Below are 7,837 nucleotides of genomic sequence, written 5' to 3'. Positions count from 1 at the left end.
TCTGTCCTCTAGATCTCTCCCCCCCCCCCCCCGCCATTCAACTGAGTGCCTTGCCTGTGTGTGTTAACTGGCACTGCACGTGCCAGGTTAACGACCCCATTTTGGCCACGAAATAATAATTTGAAGAATGAAGGGGGGTAGCTTTTTTCACACACTTATTAGCTGGCATTCTACACATATCTGGGTTGGAACAACCCCCCCCCCCCAGAATGCTTAATTTCACGGTGTGTCTATCTGAATGTATGTGGTGGTGGTGGTGGTGGTAGAATGTGAAATCAAGTTGCAGCTGACATATGGCCCCCTCGTAGGGTTTTCAAGACAAAGAGACATTCAGAGGTGATTTGCCATTTCATGTCTCCGCATCATGACCCTGGACTTCCTTGGTGGTCCCCCTCATCCATAGGGCTGCCAAGTCCCCCCGGGGGGCAGGGAAACCCCTACCCCAGAGGCCTGTTCCCTGCCGCCGGCGGATCGGGCCCCGGGGGGAACCCCACCCCAACGTGCGCGTCACCAGGAAGTGACGTTAGGATGCCGAGCACGCTGGGGGCGGGGCCACGACCATCTGAGAGAAAACCATAGAGTTTTCCCTCCGATGGTTGTGGCCCCGCCCCCAGCGTGCCCGGTGTCCTAACGTCATTTCCAGTCGCCGCCCGGGAGTCCCCCGCTGCGGCGACCGCAACGACTTGACAACCCTACTCATCCAAATACTAACCAGGCATGATCATGTGCATTTATGTACAAACAACAAATTACTTCGCTACAAAAGCAGGTCACACGATTGCAATATTAGAGCAAAGACAGCATTTAAATAAAACACAGGATTTTTTTCTTAAGACAGAAATACCTGTCCCAAGGCTTTTTATTGTGCACCACACAATTCCTGGACATGACCTGTGTTTGAACAACAGTCTAGTCAAGGTGTCCCCCACTCATTTAACCCTCTCAGAGAGGCCTGCTGGAGGGGGGCTGAGAGATGGGCAGCTCTGAGGCACTGTGGAAACTGTTAAGGCACCAGAGTCACCCTCAAATCATACAGTCATAGAATCATAGAGTCTGAAGGGGCCATCTAGTCCAACCCCCTGCCCAATGCAGGACCAGCCTAAAGCATCTCTTGACAAATATTCATCTAGCCTCTTCTTAAAGCTGCCAGTGAAGGGGAGCTCACCACCTCCCTAGGCAGCTGATTCCGCCTTTGAACCACTCTGACTCTGAAAATTTTTTTCCTAACATCCAGCCAATACCTTTCTGCATGTAATTTAAACTTCAGGTCCTATCCTCTGCTGCCAACTGGAACAACTCCTTGCCCTCCTCCAAATGACATCCTTTCAAATATTTAAAGAGAGCAATCATGTCCCCCCGTCAGTCTCCTCTTCTCCAAACTAAACATTCCCAAGGCCCTTAGCCTTTCCTCCTAGGGCTCATTCTCCAGAATGGTGAGAAAGGCTGGAGAAACATGTTAGTAAATAAAGGAAATAAAAACTGTGTGCACCAGCACATTTGAAAGGCACCCTCAAAAAGAAAAAAAAGAAAAAATGGGCCCAGAAAAGAAACAAGCACAAGACAGGAGAGGCCCTGCTTAAAAGCTAAGTCTTGTGAGCCAAAATTCTACTTTGTGAGTGACTGGCATTAAACTTGGGAGCCAGCGATTTGGCTGCTGCATAAATTAGTTTGCTCTGGAGCCATCCTTCCTGGGCTAAGACAAAAATGTGTGAAGCGGAGGCTAAAAAAATGTGAATTACCTCACACTAACTCCGCTTAGAGGGAACACTACCTGCAGCTCATGGATTCTGACCTCCGGGAAACAAAGGTGCTTCAGGTTAGAACTGATGCACTGGCCCCCACCATCAGCTTAGCAGCAAGCAGGGAGGGAGGAGGAAGAGGAGGAGCGAGCTGCGAATGGGAATGATGAGTACCTCGGTTGGATCGCCTGTTTCCTATCCTGCGAAAAAGCCGCTTTCTGTTTCGCCATCCGACCGAGTGACTGAGACATGGTAAGGAGGTGGGGTGGCTTTTGGGGTGGGGGGCGCTTTTCGCGAAGGCGTTCCTATCCCAGGATTGCGTGAAGAATGTCCCCTTCCCCACAAAAAAACACGGATCACAAGCGACGAGGCCTCCGAGCTGTACTCAAAGCTTTGCTTCTGTCCACAGGCAAACCGTAGAGAGAGACCGTAAGGCAGGGCACAACATTTAATCTTCTTAACAAATGCCTGTCTTGCTGCGCAGCCGAGAACGGGGCCGTTCCCTGCCTGTCGCTTTACAACCTAGTAGCGGCCAGCGAGATGGAGACAAAAGAGATGGGAAGGGAAAGGCGACAGAAGGGAGGGTACGCCTCCGCCTCCTCCGGGTCCTTCCTGGGCTGTTGGGGTGGGTGGGGGTGGGGTGGAGAGAGAGAGAGAGAGCCGGGTCTGTTCCTTGGATATTTTTGCAGCTTTCCAGTGACATCGAAAGCAGTATTATGCCCTTCTGAAAAGCGACTGGCCTTAAAATGGTCTAAAAGAAGCCAGTTTGGTGTAGTGGTTAAGTGTGCGTTCTCTAACCAGGGAGAACTGGGTTTGATTCCCCACTCCTCCACTTGCACCTGGCTGGATGGCCTTGGGCAAGCCATAGTTCTGATAAGAGCTGTCCTTGAAAAAGAGCAGTTTCTGTCAGAGCTCTCTCAGCCCCACCTACCTCACAGGGTGTCTGCTGTGGGGAGGGGAAGGGAAAGGAGTTTGTAAGCCACTCTGAGACACCTTTGGGTAGTGAAGGGCAGGGTATTAATCCAAACTCTTCTTCTTCTTGTGTAAGACAGGCTGCCTACAAGAAAACTCCTTGGCAGCCTTAATCGGACAGCATGACCGAATGTATACATGATCTTTTGACCTGCAAGGCCCGGGGAAGCGGATCTCCTGCAGCGAGAAGGAGGGCTGGGCAACAAACCTTTCATGGGGACGGTCATGGTGTGCTTTAAAGACTGCGGGGAATTTAATTTAAACACGAATTCAGGGCCACTTCAGCACTGTCATTTTTGTCACTGGTTTGTCCCTATTTCACTATTGCTTTGGGTCCCCCCCCCCCTTTCCCACATGTGTTTTGCTCCCTCTGGGACTAGTAGAGAGGTTTTAGCAAGGAGCAATAGAGTTCATTGCCAAAGTAATCACAAAGGTATTTTTGAGGACAAGGTACAGGACAACTGTGCCTGTATAGGCTGATATTTTGCTTTTGTCTGTTTATTATGAATAGGGCATTTTAATAGATAAGGGTATCTTCTGCCACATTTGGGGAACAAATATGACATCTTGGATCATGGAGAATATTTCTGTAGTGATCAGAATAATGGAAAGCATTTGCTGGAACCTCAAATGTTTGACTCCTCTGTGTGACTAGGGTCTACCTGGGAACGGCTGCCTTGATCAGGTTTAGTTTGGTCTTAAGAATCCATAGAATGCATTGTGTACAATTAAATTAGGGGCTCTTCCTGGACAATTTTTCAAATTTTTAGTTGCTTTTTAAGGAAGAAGGGCTTTTTCCTCAGTGCTATGGTAAAATGATTCTCTGTGTTTCAGAGAATATCCTGAAGCTTTTGTTCCACTCTAAGGTGTTACAGGACTCGAATATAGTTATTCTATGTGTGAGGTCCTTTTCCCTCCACTTTAGGATCCAGTAATCCTAACAGAAATGATGACTCAGATAACAACGAATTTTAGGATTTTAAAAACCAGTTTCTCTATCTGAGGACACATTAAAGGATTACATAAGTATTGTGAAAGTGAAAATACTGCATGTCAAAGGGAAAGCAGCCTCTGACTTCTTTTTGCTGTGCTCTCAAGGAGGAAGGGCTCTAGTATTCACTCAGGAACATGATCCAGTGTATTGGGAATGAGAAGGGAGAGAGAAGAAATAGTTAATTTTGTATTATTTTAAATGTCGTAAGCCACTTGGGGGATTTCAAAGTCAAAACATGGGATATAAATAAACCCAGACCTTGCTGCAACTTTCCATGCAATGCAATTGTGAGCACTCATTTTCATAATGTTTGTTGTTGTTCAGTCGCACAGTCGAGTCCAACTCTTTGCGACCCCAGGCCTTCCGGTCTTCCGCCGTCCTCTGAAGTTTGCTCAACTTCATGTTCGTTGCATCAATGACACTGTCTAACCATCTCATCCTTTGCCGTTCACGTCTTCTTTGACCTTCAATCTTTCCCAGCATCAGGGTCTTCTCCAGTGAGTGCTCCCTTCTCATTTGGTGGCCAAAGTATTTGAGCTTCAGTTTCATTATCTGGCCTTCTAGGGAACAGTCAGGGTTGATTTCTTTGAGGATTGACTGATTTGTTCTTGCAGTCCAAGGGACTCTCAAGAGTCTCCTCCAGCACCATAGTTCAAAAGAATCTATTCTTCGGCGCTCGGCCTTCCTTATAGTCCAACTCTCGCAGCCATACATGACTACTGGGAATACCATTGCTTTGACCATGTGGACTTTTGTTGGCAGGGTGATGTCTCTACTTTTTATCATGCTGTTTAGGTTCACCATCGCTTTCCTCCCAAGGAGCAGGCGTCTTTTAATTTCATGACTGCTGTCACAGTCTGCGGTGATCTGGGATCCCAGGAACGTGAAGTCTGTCACTACTTCCACGACTTCCCCTTCTATTTGCCAAGGAGTGATGGGGCTGGATGCCATGATCTTAGTTTTTTTGATGTTGAGCTTCAAACCCACTTTTGCGCTCTCCTCTTTTACTCTGAGCAAGAGGCTCATTGCTTTTCCCTGATGTTCTGTGTATACAGTGAGTGTGTCCCCCATATAGGGCTATAGTTAAATATGCTGCACTCCCACCTAATCAGGTGTTCTGTCAGGGTTTCAGGCTGACGACCGTAATGCAGATGATGCTAGCACATATGAGGGACTTCCTCCGCACTCATGAAGGGTAGAGGGGTTTTTTGTAGAAAAATAAAATGTAATATTCGAAAGATTCAACACAAGCCAGTCTCAGAAGATTGTGTCCTGCATTCTGTCTTGCAGCTCTGAAGATCCCTTTGTCATAAGGACAGTTTCCCAGTTTAGTGTAGGAGATAGCCAGGGAATGCGGCTGAAGAGTCTCTTGGCTGTTGAAATCACAAGGTGTGGGGGAAGGTTTTTTTCCTGCCTCAAGAGCTGATAAATTATCGGCTTATCCGGGGCATATCCCCCCCCCCCTTCCTGGCAGAAGGCATGTGATGCCTAAACATTTCTTTGTGGAGGAGTTTCACTTTACTGCCAATAACAAGCTGTTTTGCAGCAGAGATAGCAGATACCAGTTTTTTTAAATCTAGCCTACCAAAGCTTTCTTCTTGTTGCATGCAGGCTGGTGTCACTGCTGTGCAATGATAAGTCTGTGGGCAAGTTGTTTCCGGGAAGGAACTAGCTTCTTGATACCCAAGCAGGGACTGATGGCATCAGACACGCTGGCACCATATGCGCCTCCATATACTCCACCAGCTGTTCCACGATAACCATGGCAGAGGTTGTGGGGAAATATTTATAACAGCTGAAACAGTAAATATTATGTGACAAAGACAAAGGGGGGGGGGAACAGGGAAGAGAGATCACTTGGATGCAATTATCACGTTTTATTGCATCAGGACAGAGTTGCACCTGTTAAAAAACAGCTGTGTAAATACATTTGTATTTCTATGCACCTGTTAACAGCTGGGTAAATACATTTGTATTTCTATCATGGAAATCCTTTTTACCAGCCTGATTTGCCATCCTGCCAGGCATCGTGTGTTCATGATGTCTTTCAATCATGTACATGCTGCCTTTTATTTCTGAAAATAAGGATTCAGGTGGATCACTGGAAGGGGGGAGTAGTCCATAGATGAGTAGTCCATAGATGAGGGGCCACTACCAAAAAGACCCCTTTCTCCAACAGCCATCAACTTCACTTCTGAACACACGAGTACCCCAAGATGCTCTGAGCTGAATGACCTTGGGATGTTGAACCCTAACCAAACCACATGTTCAGAATGTACTGAAGGGCTGTTGTAGCGAAAGCATTGAAGGGCTTTAGGGGAGGAGCCATAGTTCGGAGGCACCCTAATTGGGTAAAAAGGTAGCATACAAATGTTGTAAATAAATGGAATTTTGCACAGAGTTTTGCATAGAGTTTTAAATAAATAGAGTTTTCCCAGCATGGTCACTTAAAAGGAACCTGGCTAGTAAGCGCTAGGAAAGTTTCCTTCCTGCACAGCCACTGCCAGTCCAAGTAGGCAATACTGAACTAGACGAACCACCTAGTGTGACCTAGTACAAGGCCACTTTGTCTGTCCCCCCTTATAAGAGCATCCCTAGTGTATCACTGCCACACTGAGTGGTACTTATTTGATGAATTTATGTTCCACTTCTCAGTCAGATGGACCCACAAAGAGGTTGACAATTAAAATCGATCACATTTTAAAATTAAAGACAGTTGCTGTGATGCACCAATCCATTAGTATGTTCTCCCCACATAAAACAAAGTTTCACTAAATACTGCAGCATCTGTCAGGAGCTCACAGGACTATCTGTTCATGGGGATGTTGGGGGGACATCCCAGATGTTAGTCCTCCACTTTCACATTCCAGCTGCTGATGACTTCAATAATTCACTCTATGGTGATCCTTCCTAATGAAAAGGTGGGGAGTTCTTTCCTGGAAGCGCATCTCACTAAAATTAACGTAGGCAGAACAGATGTGACCCAGAAGCTGTTAAGGCCAAGAAGCTGCTGATTAAAGACAGAGCTATAGATTAAGAGAAACACGGGGTTGTCCCTGATAATGGCAGTCCCATGATGACACCAGGAGTAAAGCCCTGTTTCCTGATTTCTTCATGTTATGGGACGTGAGGTGGGACCACACACAACAATATGCCATCAAGACAATAGGGCATGAGAAAGACAGATGCAGTCTTTATTGCATTACACAGGAGAATGAGGAGAACTTGCAAAGAAGGTGTCATGGGGATGCAGCTCTGTATTTCTTGGAATAAGCCATTCTGTCCTAAGCTGGAAGCAACGTCAGAATATGGCAGCAGTTACCAGGCAACTAGCCAGAGTTTTTCCTACTTTATTCCAGGAAAGTCCCGGGCTTCCTTTATCTGGATGGAATTAACCCCTTTGAGAGTGTGTCTCCATGACTTCCATGCCATGCAAGTGCGAACCATCTGCTATACAGTCAAAAATGTCAGTTGGATTCAATTTGAATATGGCCAGTGCCAGTAAACTTTATTGCATTGGCTCAAAGCCTTAGCAAATAACATCAAGATGCAAAAAACAACATTAAAGACATTATACAGCAATCGCAATAAATTTGAATATGGCATGTACTCCCAGTCCAAACTGTTAACATTTTGTTTATCCTGTTATACTAAAACTGATACAAATATGTACCATGCTTTCATTGGAATAACCTTTTCCCACATTTAATGAAGTTTTTTGTAAAATATACAACGAGCTAAATGGGTGCCACAGGGCTCTGTTCAAGGTACAATATTCGTCATTTTTTCCAGCGACTTGAGTGGATGGAATCCTTAGCAGAGTTTGCAGATGACATGAAACTGGGAAGGTGTTTAATCACAAAATATGTGCTAAGTTACTCTACGGTGCCCCAATTTGGATATCTGCTTTTAATAAAACGGTTGAAAGTGTTCGATCTAAATTTCTTAGAAAAATTCTAGGGCTCCCAACTTGCATACCTTATGCGGCAATATGCCTTGAGACAAACCAGAGATGCTTAGTCACTAAAACATAGCTCTCAACTCTTAAATTCTGGCTGCGCCTCCTCTATAGAAGTGAGCCTAATAATCTCATCGCTTATATGCTATGCGAATCTCACCTATCAGATTGGTT

The 7,837-nt window shown here is 45.8% G+C and overlaps 1 protein-coding gene across 2 annotated transcripts in view; it reads left to right on the top strand.

Annotated features, from left to right (window-relative positions):
* Positions 1 to 1,915: 1,915 nt before the first annotated feature.
* The window catches only part of LOC107113578 (C-type lectin domain family 2 member D-like), a 37,624-nt gene continuing 31,702 nt past the window's right edge, over positions 1,916 to 7,837 (top strand). For both annotated transcript variants that reach the window (XM_015414929.1, XM_015414936.1), the window contains exon 1: positions 1,916 to 1,991. The gene's annotated coding sequence lies outside the window, so the exon portion shown is untranslated. The remainder of the gene's footprint in view (positions 1,992 to 7,837) is intronic.

The sequence above is a fragment of the Gekko japonicus genome, unplaced genomic scaffold (genome assembly GCF_001447785.1).
Source record: "Gekko japonicus isolate JY-2015 unplaced genomic scaffold, Gekko_japonicus_V1.1 scaffold1695, whole genome shotgun sequence".
In the NCBI taxonomy this organism is placed as follows: Eukaryota; Metazoa; Chordata; class Lepidosauria; order Squamata; family Gekkonidae; genus Gekko; species Gekko japonicus.
Note: the sequence above shows the minus strand (reverse complement) of the source record. Positions and strands in the feature narration are given on the sequence as shown.